The 17,304-nt window shown below is 39.4% G+C and overlaps 1 protein-coding gene across 5 annotated transcripts in view; it reads left to right on the top strand.

Annotated features, from left to right (window-relative positions):
- Window positions 1–17,304, top strand: part of SPATS2L (spermatogenesis associated, serine-rich 2-like) — a 171,899-nt gene that overhangs the window by 44,888 nt on the left and 109,707 nt on the right. The window lies entirely within an intron of this gene.

Below are 17,304 nucleotides of genomic sequence, written 5' to 3'. Positions count from 1 at the left end.
CCCCACTGTATTGATCATTTGCTCTGTTATGCCGACACAGCTTAGAATCCCTTTTCAATCTGCTAACCTGCTGCTTTTTTTTTCTTTTTTCTTTTTTAACCCTTAGCTTTAAAATAGCTGGATTTAATGGCAGGGGGCCTTGGCCTCTATTCCTGAAGGCTCTTTTCCTCCTGCTCCCTTGGAGAGAGAAGCATTATTAATTTCTCCCCTTCCCTTTTGATTATAGGAAAAATCAGGTAGACAGTAACTCAGTGCCAGCACACCTGAATTCAGGGTTCAGCTCCCCAGACAATTGCTCTCTTGTTCCTTAGCCTCATGGGCTGGAGAACAGCGAAGGTGAAGGGGTAATGAATTCCTCTAGGTGCTGATAAGAGCTACATTCCAAGAGGATTAACAGCACAAAAACCTGCACGTATGAGGGGAAAAAAATGAGGAAGCAGGAGAGGGGAACACCTACACTGACACACATGCACAGCCACACAGTGAACTTTGTAGTGTTCTCAAAGGCACATTCCAATTTTAGCTGCCCAAAGTCTGAACTACTCTGACAACAGCATCTACATGTACATGGCACGTACTTTCTTTAAAAGGTTTGGGAACATTCTTGCTGTGGTTCTGAGAAAGGATACTCTGGTAGCAGAATGACATCTGGCCTCTATCAAGTACTTCCTTGATCAGAACACAGAAAATTTTTCAAAAATGCCTTGATTTTAGACTTTTCAACCTAGAGGAGCAAAGAAGAGGAGATGAAAAAGTCCATGTAATCTGTTAACCACATCTGAGAACAGTTCTGGAAATGGAAATTTGGCTCCATTTAAACTTTCCTAAAACAGCATGATCGCTGCATTGAAATTTGGGATCTTGATTGTGCAATCCAAGTGGAGGTCCCTTGTATGTGTTTTGACGGATATATTTGGTGAAACTTAAAGGCAGTATCATTCCCGTCTGCTAATCAAGGGCCAGAACCAACCCACACACATCTGCCTAACTATTCCTCACTGCCTGTTATGAAAATAAACCTTTCATTTTTCAAAAGAAGTCACTACCCCTGAAGTGGAAAACAAGAAGAGCAAATGGATGTGGTCTCTGGATATTTCCACCCTCTTCTAACCTTTCACCATTCCCTACCACCTATAGCTATGATACCCAAAAATTTCAAACTTTGAATCTAACTGCCCTTTGTTTTGCCACATCCCCTATTTTCACAAAGAAATCTGACTTAGTTTAGCTTATCCCAAAAAAAAAAAAAAAAAAAAAATTCTGAAGGTATTTGCCACTCAGACCCATTGTCCTTGAGAAATGAACACATAATCAATTGTTACTGAAGCAATGACTTCTACAAGTACTGTGCTATGGTCTAAAACAGAAATATGCACCACTATTATAGGAAACTACAGCTTTTACATTTTCTTGGCAGAACTCGGGTCCTCTCTTTACAGTGAGAAGAGAACATTCCATAAATAGCAAAGTGGGCCTTCCGTTAAGTTGTCCAATCCATATTTCGCATGGTAGTGTCCATTGGAAATATACCTTCTTGATGTCAGTGAGGGCTTAATGAAGTTAAACATTTCCCAAGTATGTTTGTTTTTGAGAGGAATCACTTCAGGGAGGCATGTTGGAGCAAACTTAAGCTTAACTAACTGTGAATAATTATTTGCCTCGGTCTATAATTTTAATAGTGTGAATTTTTAGCTCAGACCCTGTCATTTATCCCAAAGAGGGAAAGAGGCATAGCCAAGACCATGGAATTTAGCAAAGGCTCTCTGCTCTTAATAGAGAGGGATGTTGATGTTCCTCACTCTCATACAATGAGATGACTTTAACTTTACCCTGTGATCCTGGAAGTGGAGCCATAGGTCTTGGGCAGTGTAGCCTGCCCTAGTAAAGAATCAAGTTCAGGCCAGGCGCGGTGGCTCACACCTGTAATCCTGGCACTTTGGAAGGCTGAGGCGGGAGGACTGCTTGAAGCCAAGAGTTTGAGACCAGTTTGGCAACATGGTAAAATCCCATCTCTACTAAAAATACAAAAATTAGCTGAGTGTGGTGGCTGGCACCTGTCATCCCAGCTATTCAGGAGGCTAAGGCAGGAGAATCACTTGAACCCAGGAGGTGGAGGTTGCAGTGAGCCGAGTTTGTACCATTGCACTCCACCCTGAGCGACAGAGCGAGATTGCATCTCAAAATAAATAAATAAATAAAAAAGAATGGAGTTCAGTCTTTTCTTCCCACTTAAACTTACCTACTTCATTCTCGTGCCTCTCAAACCCTCACCATTGCGGGAGGCTAGCTGTTGCCAAGGATTCTTATTCCTCTCCTTTCTTCCCATTTGGAGGGATAGTTTGTAGAAAATACAAATAGCTTTTAACTGTCTGTAGATGTATTTTAAAAGTGCTTTCTGGGATGCATCAGAAAATATTTTTCAATTTAAGAGAAAATGGCCATGAGTTTGTTAGTTATTTGCTGTGCCTGAACAAACCAGATTTTAGCAACAAAGGCAGTACCTTTGACATCTTGCCAGGGTTGTGTTTCATAGCTATACATGACATTTAGGAAATGTCAACTGTGAATGACTTTTATTTTAATTGTAGTAAAGTATGGTTGGATATACGTACAATCCCTGACTTACAAGAACTTGACAAACAGGTTTCCCGTAGACATAAAAGGCTGCCCTTCCTCCATCTCTCCCTTTTCAGACATCTCTTTTGTTTCCTCTCTTTGCCCTTCACCCGCCTGCTGTCTGTCCCCCTCAATGCCAGAGCCACTGCGGCACTGCTGTGGAGACCGCCTGTGGAAAAACTTGGTCCTTCTGGAAAAATCGTGGTTTCTGGAATGGAAGGAGAAGCTGTGCAAAAGACACAGTTAGGGGGTCTCACCCCAAACACCTGCTGGGCTGGATCTGGTGGGCTCCTCAGTATTTTCTCTAATGTGGTGTGATTCTTTTTACCTTCATTTACTTTGATTCGTTTGGATTTACAAGTATCCTTTTTAAAAATCTGGATGTCTGTGAGACAGATAAGGAGGACAAGCCCCATTCATTGTCATGTTCATGTGAATTGGGTCAAGGTGTAACAACCACACACACAAACAGACAAACCTCATGTGCATTTAGTGATTTCTGTTTCACTATTTACGAAAGGTTTCCACACACGTTTGGTCTTCACAGCTGCTTTACAGATGGTGAGACTGGGACTCGGAGAACTTGATACATTTGAGCTACTGAAAGCAAGACTAGAAGTTACAAATTTAAATTCTGAATTGAGTTCTCCTTCCATTCCATATTCCATTGTGTATACAAATATGTTTATGCAGACACATACATCTATGCCTTTTTAAACAGTGAAGCAAACACATTTGCAGGTAATTAGCAGACAGAATATAATTCAGACAATTTCTGACTGTCTCTGACTTCAGTATTCAGCTATTTGATAAGATCCTTACACCTGGAAGGTGAAAATTAGATGACTGAGTCTTATTTCGTAAGGAAATAAAGAAGGTTGTTTCCTTATTTCCAAGTCTTTAGAGATTAAGATTATCGTGTGTACCTGTAAAATACACTTAAAACCTCAATGTTAAGATTTTACAACTTGACTGAGAAATATCTGTGTAATGGTTGGCTAAATAATTAATGAAATTCATGAATTATATTCCTGTTTACAGGTCTAAGCCCAACACTAATAGTACATTTACCTCTGTGGTTTTGAATTTCTTATTTGAATTACAAGTCAGTCCACTCTTGGTAAATGGGTATTATTTGTATCTATAAAGTGTATTGGAATTTCAGACCAGAAAGTCAGGCTCATTATTCATATGAAAACCTTTCTGATCAAGGCCTAAATAACACAGTTCTGAAACTGAAAGTGATAAACATGCATAAAAGCACATTATACCGTCTGTTTATAGTAATAATAATGATGGTGCTAAACAGATTGTCTCCCTGGCAATGAACATACAATGGGGACATCATAAGAGATGAACTAGTGCCATTTTCTGAGATAGAAAATTCTCACATTTTACATAAAGCCAGAAGTAAAAAAATGGTTCCAAGAAAAAAACATGTTAAGAATTATAAGTGTTTAGCTTAGAAGGAGGGGAAAAAATGAGTTATCACAAACATTGCTTTTTTTTTCTCCCAAAATATAGAAACATTTTCCATTCTCTGACTCCATGATGTCATACTCGGGATCAAAGACATAGTGGAGGAAATGGAATTATGCAAATGAACAATATAACTTATCAACTAGATTCAATAGGAAATAAAAATCTGAGGATGGCTTGGTAAATGACTAATAAAGCTTTAGGGATCATGGATGTCTTGGCCTATTTTGTGTAACAGAGTACTCTAGAATGTGTAATTTGTGAACAGAAGTCTATTTGGCTCATGGTTCTGGAGGCTAGGAAGTATGGCACTGGTGTCTGGTGAAGGGAGGGCCTTTGTGCTGCTTCATCTCATGACTGGCAAGAGAGCAAGACGGGGCTCACCTTGCTCTTACAGCAAAGCCACTCTCCAGATAACTAACCCGTTCCTGCAGTAAGGACATTAATCATTTATGAGGGCAGAGCCTTCATGACCTAATCACCCCCCAGCACTGTTGCATTGGGGATTAAGTTTCCAACCCACGAACTTTGAGGAATGCATTCAAACCATAGCAATGAAATTGTTATTTTCAAGGATCTAGATAAGCTTTGCTTATTAAAATTGTGTGACGTTCTCACTGAACATTTTCTTGAGAACTATGATGTCATCATCCAACATTCTTCACAGATGTTGAATTCTGTTCATTCCACCTTTATTTGGGGCCAGATATTTTTGGACATGTGTTTTCCCTACTAAACTGCTTCTGTAGGCTTGGTTACTACATTCCTGAAGGTCCTTTCATTGTCAGTGTCTGTAGAATTATGCTTTAGGCTCTGCTGCAGCCCTTAGCATTGCTGGCAAAGTGAGGCCACTGAGAAATAATGCCAAGCCCACAGAGTCATTAAAAGCCTTCCTCCCTTACATTGGCAGAAGTTTGGAGGCTCTAACTTTCAGCTCAGCCTGTCACTTTCTTTGGAGACAGGTAGGTGGTTACAAAGACCATTGATTCCTGCCTTTCGAAAAACGTAGAGAGGGGAAAAAATAACTGTACAACTGATCTGATTTTTAAAAAATCAAATGCCTCTTTTCTTGGTTTGAATGGGTTTTGAAAAGCCAACCTAGACCAAATTACTTTTCCGATACTGCAGTACACCTTGGCTAAACTTTAAAGCACAGGTTGTTTTTTATGTAACAAGAATAGGGAAACTTTATTCCCATTTCACATGAAATGACAAGTACAGTGACTTGGTTTAGATCGGTCTGCATTCAAGTAGACTATCATAATGTTTCTCATGAAGTAGCACTGAGTTTTAAAATCTTCGTAGTTAATTTCTGAGCACCAGTATATGTACATGAGCAATACATGTCTCAAAGTGCATTGGAGACATGATCTTTGAGAGATATCAAAGATATCACCAGATCATCAGTTTGAATTTATAGCTGAAGGCACCCAAGCACACGTGGCCTGGGAGAGACTTGCTTAACCACCGAGACAAGGAAACTGGCCTGATGTTAAGCAGCTAATGTTCTGTCACTTGTCAAACATTCCTGCTACAGAGTCATGTTCTGAAATTTTCGTGAACCAACTAGACGAACAAACTGTGTGGTCTGGATAAAATAATATCTGCCTAAAAGGAAAGAAGTGAAGTTAGCCAGAAAGCCAGATGGCAGATTATTTTCTGCATAACTCTATTTGGAAAGTGAGCTTTATGTAATTTTTGGTCATTTCTTACCATCTTAGGAGACCATTTTCAGAATAAGTCATTGAGGGATCTAGCACACAGGTTTCAAAAGATGAACTATACAGATGCAGGCACATCATATGACCTGTTCACAGAATTAGCACTAGTTGATGAAAATGCTTGGATTTCTTTTTCTTCCAGCATTTTCATGACCTACACCTCTATTCCTTGTCTTTTAGTATTCATTTGGCTAAATTATCTTAGAACTAAACTCTATGGCTAGAAATACAGTGGAGTTCACATATAGGAAAAACCTGGCACAAAGGTACATGAATTTAATACTGGTCTTCACCTTGTGGTTGACCAGATTGCTCTGCTCACTCACATGCAGAAAATCAGGAGTTGTTTACTACATACACACAAAGGTGATATTTCCTTTTTTTTTTTTTTTCCAAGGCAGAGTGCCATTCCTAAGTTGCATCTTCTAGCAAATTTAGTAATATCATGGGCTCTTGAAAATTTAGTCCATCTTCCATGTTTAAGAATTTTTTAGTTGGATGCAGTGGGCCATACCTGTAATCCCAGCACCTTGGGAGGTCAAGGCAGGAGGATCACTTGAGGCCAGGAGTTTGAGACCAGGCAACTGAGTTTGAGACCAGGCAACATAGTGAGACCCCATCTCTATCTTAAAACAAAATTTAAAATTAGCCAGGCGTGGCAGTGCACACCTGTGGTCCTAGCTACTTGGGAGACTGAAGGGGAGGATCCCTTGAGCCCAGGAGTTCAAAGTTGCAGTGAGCCATGATTATACCACTGCACTCCAGCCTGGACAACATGAGAGAATGAGACCCTGCCTCTTAAAAAAAAATACACACACACACAAATTTTCTTTGAGGTTAGAGGCTGAGCCCCAAGCTTTTAAATAGGAGTAAGGAAATATCAACTCACACTGCTGTTACTTACTCTAGCAAAACAGGATAAAAAACTTCAAGAAATCAGGCAGGGCGCGGTGGCTCAAGCCTGTAATCCCAGCACTTTGGGAGGCCAAGACGGGCGGATCACGAGGTCAGGAGATTGAGACCATCCTGGCTAATGCGGTGAAACCCCGTCTCTACTAAAAAATACAAAAAAACTAGCCGGGCGAGGTGACGGGCGCCTGTAGTCCCAGCTACTCGGGAGGCTGAGGCAGGAGAATCACTTTAATCCAAGAGGCATAGGTTGCAGTGAGTCAAGGTCATGCCATGGCACTCAAGCCGGGGTGACAGAGCCAGACTCCGTCTCAAAAAAAAAAAAAAAAAAAAAACAACTTGAAGAAATCAATTAGGGTTGTTTAGTTTTTAAATGGTGGACTCATTTCTAGGAGTATTTGGTTTCTTCTCTTTCTTCCTCCATATTTTACTGAGACTTGGTCATATTCTTTCTAATTGATGTTCGGTTTCATACTTTATTCATTATTACCACCTTTATCACTCTAATCAAATTCTAATAGTCTCACTTGAGACTCTTCTGAGCTGCTCTAACCAAATCCAATTTTTTTCCCATCCGGTTTGCACCCTAACCTCAGAGTAATCTTCACAAAACATAGATATCATGATGATGTTTGTATCTTTAAAATGTTGAATGGTTCCATATTTTATTCTACAGCAAATCAAATCAAGATTTCTGTACCTTCATTGTTCAAGGTAACCCGTCACTTTCACTCTTCTCTGTCTTCCAATGACTGACATTATTTCCTGTTAGTCTGCAATACGTTGGCGCTCAAGTCAGTGTGATGAAAGCCAACTTCTATCCCATTTCTGTGATAAGCCTGTTCTTAGAATAAAGTATTCCCAGAGAAGTCTCGCTTGGCATGCCCCTCCCATTTTCCTTCTAGCTCTGTAGATCCTGCCCATTCAGCAACTGTTAGCTCAGTCCTGACCTTCTCCTTCCAGTTTTTAACACATATACATTGAGCATCTTCTCCAAATTGAAAGTCATCTTACAGCATGTGTCAAGGAGTGCAAGGCTGTGAACCAGGGCCTTTCCAGTCCAGCTGAGTCTGTCTGGACTACTCCAGACTTCTAAGTCCTTCTCTTCTGAACTTCTGTAGTACTGAAAGTCTAGACCAGTGGACTCCAAAGTGGAGTGCTCAAAATAATCCTCGGGGGTGTAAGAATATATTGGAGCTTATATTAACATTTTTTCCATATCTTTTCAAATTTCTATTTTAGAGTATTTCTATGAAGTATGCGATATATTAATAGAGAGCCACATGTTTAACCTTTATAAATAAATAACATATATGGTCCATGTGCAAGTACTATAACTACGGGGTGAGTGATAAAAAATACATAGTGCCTCAAGTTCAGAACAATTTCACTGGGGTTTTAGGAGGTCAGCTAACTGGTCCACCCAAGTCCATTTATTCTCTCCTTCAAAAATTGTTTACTAGTTTCCTACAGTGTGCCAGGTAATGTTGAGAGAGAGAGCAGTCAGGCAAGGGGAGAGTAAAATGTCAGTTTTCTTTCTGATAAAAGCTTACTGGAAAATGTGGCTTTAGATCAGGGCCAGGATGGTTTGCTAATACTTTGCCCTTGCAGTAAGGAGACGCAGTACAGGCAGAGTGGGACATTACGTCCCTTCTCTACCTCTGTCCTCCCCAACCAGGGGCAGGGCCTGCGCCCAAAGCTTATTGCATGGCCAAGAGCAGATGGGAAGGTACCCTCTTTGCAGGCAAACAGAAGGATCCTATCAGAGTGGGGAGTGGGTTTATTCTTTCAAATGAACCAATGAGATAAGCCGTTCCTCCTTGGGGGAGGGGAAGCAGGTGGCAGGTGGTCAGCAATGTCCTCACAATATGGGATTTCCTCCAAATAAATAAAGTACTGTTATTTTGGCTTTCATCACCTTGTAATAAGCTCTTGTTTTGTTTCAAATGTATCTACCTGAAAAGAAGCGCTTTCTTTTTTTACCAAAAGGACTAGCATGGTACATGACCCATTGAGGGGATGAGTAGAATTGTGTCCTTGAAGATGGATCTGTACTGAGGCCTGAGGCTTGATGCCGTTGTATGACACTGCCCCCTCACCCCCAAAACTAGAGTTCCTCATCTGAATTCCCAACGGTAGGATAGAGCAGAGCAGAACAGGGCTGCGTGTGTGTGTCTGTGAATTGCTTCTGGGTCCATTGTGAAACTCCTTTTCTAGCTCCACCCACTATTCCCCACCCCCCCGCCCCACATGCCCACATCCCTACACAGATACACACACCTACATACACATTCACATTGTTCCTACCATTAAATTTTGCAATCTGTGGCACATTATAGAACGGACATAGGTCAAAGCATGTGGTCATGAGAAATAAAGCAAGGAGAAACAAAGCTTGTTGCTTCTCTTGTAAGCACAAACCAACTTAGTGTCATGAGAGAAAGAGAGAAGAAAAAGGAGAAAGAAGGGAAAGGGACTCGGGGGAGGAGGAAGGATTGGAAGCCCTGGTCCCTGGATGAAGGACCTTGTTGAGATAATCTCCATCCTCACTCCCTCCTTCTTGTCCTCCTAGGGCAGAATTCTAACATGACATTCTAGAAAATTAAAATCTATCCAATTAAAAAAATATCTGCAGGGAAAAAGATTTCAAAACTTTCCTCAGTAACTAAAATGATTAACTACAGGCTAAGAGAATACGTTTCTCCAAATCGTTAAGTCTTTCTTGTAGTTTAAAATGGTTTTTTTTCCATTGTGGAAGGCTCAGTTCATTACCATCCTTTGTCTGAAACAGGGATATTAAGTTGACTGCTAGATTTACAACTGAATAGGCCAATCCTTTGCCATCGTGCACCTGTTTGTGTGCATGCACTTTTCTACATCCTCTTCAGTTTTTCACATCCCACTTTAGTTGTGGGAACTAAATAAAAGGATCATTTGCTGGTTTCTGTGTGCTTCTGTGTATTTATCCCCAGTATTCAGCTTAAAAGAAAAACTGTAATGTTAATTCAGAATCAGTTCTTTACCTGTCCATTGTGATTTGTTCAGGGTATTAGGACATTTATATATAAGTCTTGAGGATATTGAAACCTTCTTAACCCAAAGGTGTGAATGCAGGGCCAGATGTGGTGGCTCATGCCTGTAATCCCAGCACTTCGGGAGACCAAGTCAGGAAGATCTTTGAGCCCAGGAGTTCAAGACCAGCCTGAGCAACATAACCAGACCTTGTCTCTACAAAAAATGAAAGAAAAAAAAAAGCTAGGCATAGTGGCACATACCTGTAATGCCAGCTCCGCGGGAGACTGAGGCAAGAGGATTGCTTGAGCCTGGGAAGTTGAAGCTGCAAATAGCTGTGATGGAGCCACTGCACTCCAGCCTGGACAACAGAGACACACCTTGTCTTGAAAAAAGAAGAGTTGTGAATGCTGGAGTGCAGGAAATTTCTGGATTAAATATTAGTTTTGTTGCCAATTTGGCTGCTGAGATAAAGGCAAACAACACTGGCTTAGAAACACAAAAGTCTGTTTCTCCCTCATTTCACAGTCTAGGCATACAGGCTGGTGGGAGAGCTGCACAGTCTTCCTGGCAGGTTGTCCTGTCGTCCTTACTTTATGGCTTCCATTTCAAGTTCTTGTCACACTTCAGCTGGCAAGAAAGGGACAAAAGGAAGTAGGAAGCACACCCCTTCCTTTTAAAGGTACAACCCGAAAGTTTTGCTTATTACTTCCATTCACATTCCATTGGCCAGGACTTAGCTACATGAAGATACTTAATTGCAAGGGAGGATGGAAATTATGACCTTTAGATGGGTGACTGTGCACCCAGGTGGAAGGAAGTAATGGATTTGGGGGACAACAGTTTGCTTTGCCTGTGGCTTTGTAGCGCCAACCTGAGCAGCGTGTTTTGACCCCGAGTTCAGCTAGGGGACTAGCAAGCGAAGTAAAAAATACCTGAGGATATAATGAAGGAGAAAATGTCGCTCTGCGGTAGAAGGTTGGTGTTGCAACTTTGTGGCTCTCAGGCCTCCAGTTCAATGATGAGATATACCTCTCCTCCTGCTGGAAAATAATTTGAAGCTTAACTGCCAAAAATATATTTTGCTACTGTACAATTGAATTAAAATAAATTTTCTAGATACAGTTTTCAGGCCAGAGAGGTTCCGTATAAAACCAAGATCACATGCATGATCACTGTGATTTTAGGCCACAGAAGCCATACTGCCATTGCCCCTTGATTCAGATGCTTCTATTAGTCTCAGTTATCGCTACATGTCTCTGAAAGGGGCAGTAATGTATATTTGAGGCCTTTAATGATGAAAATTAAACTTTTAAAATGCTAATGAATGAAAATTTAAAGTTTTTTTATAATTATACTACTGCTACCACCTCATTAGAAAATCTGCATTACTTTAGCAATATCTTCTCTAGGAAAATGATCATAAAGAGACAGTTTGCTTATTATAGTGCAGTGCGCTATACCTACTCTATTGGGGACTTGCATTTCTTATTTGTTTACTTGACTAGCCAAGCACTTTTTCCTGTTAGTGTCCATATTCATCTTCTTCAGTTGTAACCCTGGTTTTCCTCTCAACCTGACAAGACGAACCTGGATTTTGATAGTCATGCTAATTTTTATCTATTTAAACAGCTAGAAGCAAAATCAAATTTTGTTTCTGGCTTTTGTTATTGAGAAAAGTAATAAAAACCATGGCAGAATTAGATCAAGGACATTCATTATTTTAACTAGGACCAAGAAATAAATACATAGCTCTTCCTAAGAATTGGATTAATTTAAGTGTACAGAGGATATTAAAAATTACATTGAAAATATGTTTCATAGCTGGTCATTTGTTTGATATACAAATGTTAGCATTTCTACTGTCTGTTGTAGAGAAAACAAAATAGTGAAGTCTCATTGGCTGAGCGCTTTAGTATGTACCTTTTCTGCATCAATTTCTGTGGTCAAAGCTTAAAGCCTTGGATCAGTCTCCAACTGCATGGCTGGCGCATACCAGAGGAAGGAAAATTGGGGAGGTTGTGGTGGAAGATCAACAACAGGCACTCACTTCAGTATTAATATTTCTGTTTGAATAAATCATGAATTCCCAGCAGGGGCAGTATTGCCCTCAAGGGTGTGAAAATTGTTCTTGGAGAGTAAAAAAAAATCAGATATCATGGCTGAGCTCAGAGTCAGAGGGAGATGTTACTATGGAAGAATGGTCAGAAAGATGGGACACTGCAGGCTTTGAAGATGGGGGAAGGAGACATGAGCTAAAGAAGGTGGGTGGCCTCTAGAATCTAGAAAGGACAAGGAAACAGATCCTCCTCTAGAGCTTCCAAAAGGGATCCTTGTCAGACTTCTGACTTACAAAACTGTAAAGTAATAAATTTATGTTATTTTAAGCCACTAAATGTGTGCTAATGTGTTACAGCAGCACTAGGAAACATGCTGTTTCCTCTCCTGTTTTTAAGAAGAACAGAATGAGCTATGTCACTGGTTTGTTGTAATTGCTAAATAAAATAATTTGTGAGAAATACTTGGCATAGGGAACATAGTGATGTATCTCAGCCTTGCCAGTGTTCAGATGGGTAAGATTTCCCTCTGAGTGCCCTGTTCCCATGTTTAGGTTGCCAATGGACTTCTTTCTTTATGTCAGTGGCGACAGTCAAGTCTTGTACTGGCCTGGTCACTTTAAGGGGACTTTAAAGTCTTTCCTAGGATTCATCATTTATTGATTTTATATATCAACTCTCAGAAGATGTTTTTATTTCACTTGTTGCCAAGTTATGGGAAATTTATTCTAGTGCCATCCAGGTACCACCCACTCGCAGGTCCTTCCCCAAAGTAATTCTCCCTGTATTTTCTTTCTCCTTTCTGCCTGTACTGCAGGAATGTCTGAAGGCTTGTTAGGTGTCTGTGGAGAGATAGGGGAGGGAAGCTCCCAGCAGGGAGCAGAGAAGCAGTTGCCAGTCATCCCAGTGAGTGCAGGGCAGTCCCAGGTGGGGTGGGCATTCTAGAGTGAGGCATTCCAGTTCAGGGATGACTGGGCTGGAAGAATAAACTCCGTGTATTGTTTTCTTATTTTTGTTTTGTTTTAATGATTAAGAAAGTCTCTCTAAAAAGGAGAATCTTCACAATCTGACATTCATTGACGTCCTTCAGGTCAGTTAAGTCAGTTGGGTAGATCCTGGTGTAAGTGAATAAAGTGAAGGCCACAGGTTTTCCTCTATCTTTGCTGGGTGAGTCAGATTCCCAGAGAACTGCTTTTGCATTATCACAGGACAAGAAACCAACAGAATTGTATTCCTACTACCCAAGTGCTAATATTATGTGGGTTTACTTATGTTATCTTTTAATGCTCACAAAATCACTGTGAAATACATATTATTCTGTTTCCCACTGAGGAAGGGGAGCATCATCACAACATCGCTGTGAAATAGATAAATAGACAGCAATTACGCCTGTTTACAGCCAAAGATCATGGGGCTCAAGGAGGATGACAGCTGTACCCGCTTGGCTGGGACAGCAATACGACCACTGTGGGGCTGCCACTGGCTGGTCGCCTACGCAGGACTTCTCAGTTGAGGCCACGTTTCAAAGCCTGGTTTTCAGTCTTCAAAGTCTATACATTGGACTCTGTCTGTGAACTCAGAGATGATCAGACTCTATTGTGATATACTCAGGCTAACAAAGTGTTAATATGGATAATGGATTAGCCAGAAACATTATGGCCTTATTCTTAGGGTATTTCTTTTTTTCTAAGGATCATGTTCTTCCTTTTTCTTTCTTCTTCACTGTGCCCCATTCACCTAGCTACTTCAGGGCCCAGCTTAAACCTGACATCCACCTGGAAGCTTTCCTTGACCCTCCTAATTTTTGTTGTTTGCCCTCATACCACCCCCAACTCAAAGTGGTCTAATAAAACTTTGTGCTTCCCCTAGAATAACTCGTATTGTATTGCTTTCTGTTCACTTGTCTGGTAACCCTCACTAAAATCAAAGTTCCTTGAGGCCAGGGATTGTATTTCATGTACTGTTCTTCTAACTGGGACTCAGTACAAGCCTATGTACATAGGAGATGCTCAATAAAATTTTCTTAAAAAGAATGGAAGACCTGTGTTTTAAGTCCTGGCCCTGCTACTTTCTAGTAGTGTGACTTTCATCAAGTTCCTTCTGTCCATACAGCCTCAGTTTCCTCATTTATAAAAAGGGAAATTTTGTTGAGATGCTAGGGAGTTCTTTTCAAACATGAACATACTGGGATTCTAATGCAACTCATTAGCTGTCCCAGAACCATAAATCAACAATCATATCTTGCAAAGTGCAAGTTAGGAGGATTGCCTGGACTTCTTGAACATGGATTAATTATTTCACCCTATCCATTTACATACGTTAACAGTAAACACATTCATACCTATTTTGTGCTGATATTTCTATCCTTGATCCCAAGGGCTTACTTATCATAGAATATCCTCTTCATTTAGACTGATTGGCACACTCAAAAGGAGGCTTTTGAGCCTGAAAAAAATAAATTCTGCTTATGTCTGCTTTCTTATTCTTATATCCGTTTATTTTTTTACCTAGAGAGAGTTAATGAAATCTTCTGTTATACTAAGTAAGAATTTCAAGTGAATATAATTAAATAAACTAGTATGTAAAAACAGCAGTATCAAATAAGAAAAAAGTCTGCAAATATTGATGATTATTGATGGACTTGAGTTGGTAATCGGTATAATACCATGACTGTGTGAAATATTTGATATGAAAATAAAAGGAAAATGCAAACTAACATGCCAGCAGTAAAAATGTGCAGTATTAATTGTAAATAATTGCAGTAGCTCACATATGATGTCTGCTCAGCTAACTCCTAAGTAATGGAGGAATCCATGTCACACTGCAAGATTGTATTGGAGGCTTACAGATTATAAGATGTTGTTTTCTACATTCCTAAAGCTTATTACCATAGAAATCAAAATCTCACCATGTCTCAGGTACTTCTTGCTAGTAAATTAAACACATTTAAATGTTTTATTAATATATAGTATGTAATAAACCAAAGCAGTAATGTACTAAGACTTTCTATAGGTGCAATTAATTTTTCCAAAATTTGCTCAACATTTGCTGGTGACTGTCACTAATTGAAGACTCAAAAACAGACTAAACGCTTTTCAGAAATTACTTCTTAACCTTACTGCAGTCTTAAATGTTATTGAAAAGATATACCTAAGAGGATAAAACATCAGTATTCTAAGTAAACTAACTACAGATAAATTTTAGTCTGTATTTCATTAAACATTTTCTTGTCCTATACAGAATTTCTTTTATCTTTGGGCAAAAACTGTGTTTAGCTTAGCTTATAGGCTAATTAATATTAAGTTGGGTTTTTCCCCCAACTCTGTCTTTCTTCATTACTTTCATGCCTTCTTGCTTATTTTGCAATCATGATAATCTCTGACCTGCTTACTCAGCAAAGCCCACTTCCAGGTCAGGGCCATGACCTTGTGTGGACAGAACACAGTCTTTCAGCAACACACCAGGAAAACAGCAAAGACAAATTGATTTGTTGTTTCTGTGCACACAAGTTATTCTGTACTCAAATCATAGTCAATGAAAATGATCTGATGACTCAAAATCTTGATACAGAAGCCCAGATGAAAATCTATACTTTTCAAGAAAATAAAGAGTATATCTTTATTTCATATAGAAAATAAATTATGTAGTTTGAGTGCAGTGTTTGCATTTGATTATAGATTACTTAAATTACTTTCTAAAAAGTGGATTGAAGAAGTTAGGAAAGGAATGCCCATGTTTACATATCCTAGTATTGAAAGTGAATTCCAATTTTTATGCTACATATAGAGTAAATGGATGTGTAAATGAAAGTTCAACTCCTAAAAGTTACTGATCATGTTGATGATCAACTGAATCACATTATAAATTTGGCTATATTCTTTACAAATGTTATTTATTTTCAGATTCGGATACATGGTTCCTAATTGGTATGCTAGTGGTAAGAGTTGTAGTTTATAAACAGTGTAGTATTTTGTCTCATGGTTCTGATTTTTAAATTACTATACTTAATTTGGTATTTAAAACAGCATTATAAGAAATTAAGGAAGTTTTCGTTAAGAAAAAGTTGAGAAAACTGGCTTTAACTAATCTGCCCTAAAAAAAAAGTTGGTGAATGGCAGGATTTGTAACAGAACAGAAACAGAAGTTGTTTCCGTGGAGCAGGAATCCCGAACTTCTCAGGGAGGCAGAAGTGTGAGAATCCAGAAACCCGAAAGAAGATGCATACTTGGTGAAGTTAAAAGGAAGAAGAAAAAAATGCAGTGTCCAGGACAGTTCCTCACATGTGGTGGACAATACATAGTTCAGTTGACTAAATGAACTTAGACCATTCAGTCATATTGGGCATTGGTATAATTTAGTTCTGCTATAATGTACAAAAATGACACTGAGGTAATAAGAGCGATGAGAGACTTAAGCAATTTGGGCATCTGCTCGAAGTCTTATTCATGTTTAAATGAAAATGGGGTCTCAGATACTAATTTGCTTCACTGCCATTTTCTCTCTAGGGAAGTAACGGAAATGAAGGGAACTGCTATGTTGGACCTAATTTTAACCAAGAAAAGATTGGTTGATAAGATAAAAGTAGAAGGAACCTTTATCAATGTATTCGATAAATACATATTGAGTGTCTGCAGTGGGCCAGCACTTGGAGGATTGTGACCACGATGTTTAAGTTTTTGCGCTAAGGAGCGGATGGTGGATATGGCAGACATGTATTACAGACTTCAGGGGAACTCCCAGATAGTGCAGAGAAGAAGAAGATATGGTTCTATAGCCTAAGACTCTAAAAGAAAAGATAACTGAAGAGATGGGAAGCCCACCTCTACATTCAAATTAGGGCTCTTTCTTGGTACTCCTAAAGCTCCTCAAACAGTACTTGGCACATAGCTGATACCCAGTAAGTTTTACATACGCATATGTAAAATGTGTGTGCGTATGTAAAAAATGAAAGAATAAACAATGAAATTGTGATAATATAATCATGATTATGTTTCCAAATTATCAAAGATAATGTACACATTCTGTCTCACACACACACGTACTCCAAGTCTAACAGTCCATAAGTGTTTGAATGATTAGAATTAGAGATTTGATAGTTCTAAAAAAAAAAAAAAAAAGAGAGAGAGAGAGTTATGGCCAAAAGGGCATGTTCAAATTAACTCATGATATAAAAGAACATTTATTTATTCATTTTATTTATTTATATTTTGAGACGGAGTCTCGCACTGTCACCCAGGCTGGAGTGGAGTGGTGTCATCTCAGCTCACTGCAACTTCAGTCTCCTGGATTCAGGCAGTTTTCCTGCCTTAGCCTCCGGGTAGCTAGGATTACAGGTGTGCACCACCATGCCTGACGAATTTTTGTATTTTTAGTAGAGACAGGGTTGAGACTCATTATAATCAGTGTATACCATGATGTGATTGTCAAGAAAATGCAATCTTAAGCTACATTAAAAAAATGAATAAAACCACTGAGTATATATATGTATCACAGGGTGGGAAGAATAAAGT

The sequence above is a fragment of the Mandrillus leucophaeus genome, unplaced genomic scaffold (assembly GCF_000951045.1).
Source record: "Mandrillus leucophaeus isolate KB7577 unplaced genomic scaffold, Mleu.le_1.0 Scaffold146, whole genome shotgun sequence".
Taxonomy (NCBI): Eukaryota; Metazoa; Chordata; class Mammalia; order Primates; family Cercopithecidae; genus Mandrillus; species Mandrillus leucophaeus.
Note: the sequence above shows the minus strand (reverse complement) of the source record. Positions and strands in the feature narration are given on the sequence as shown.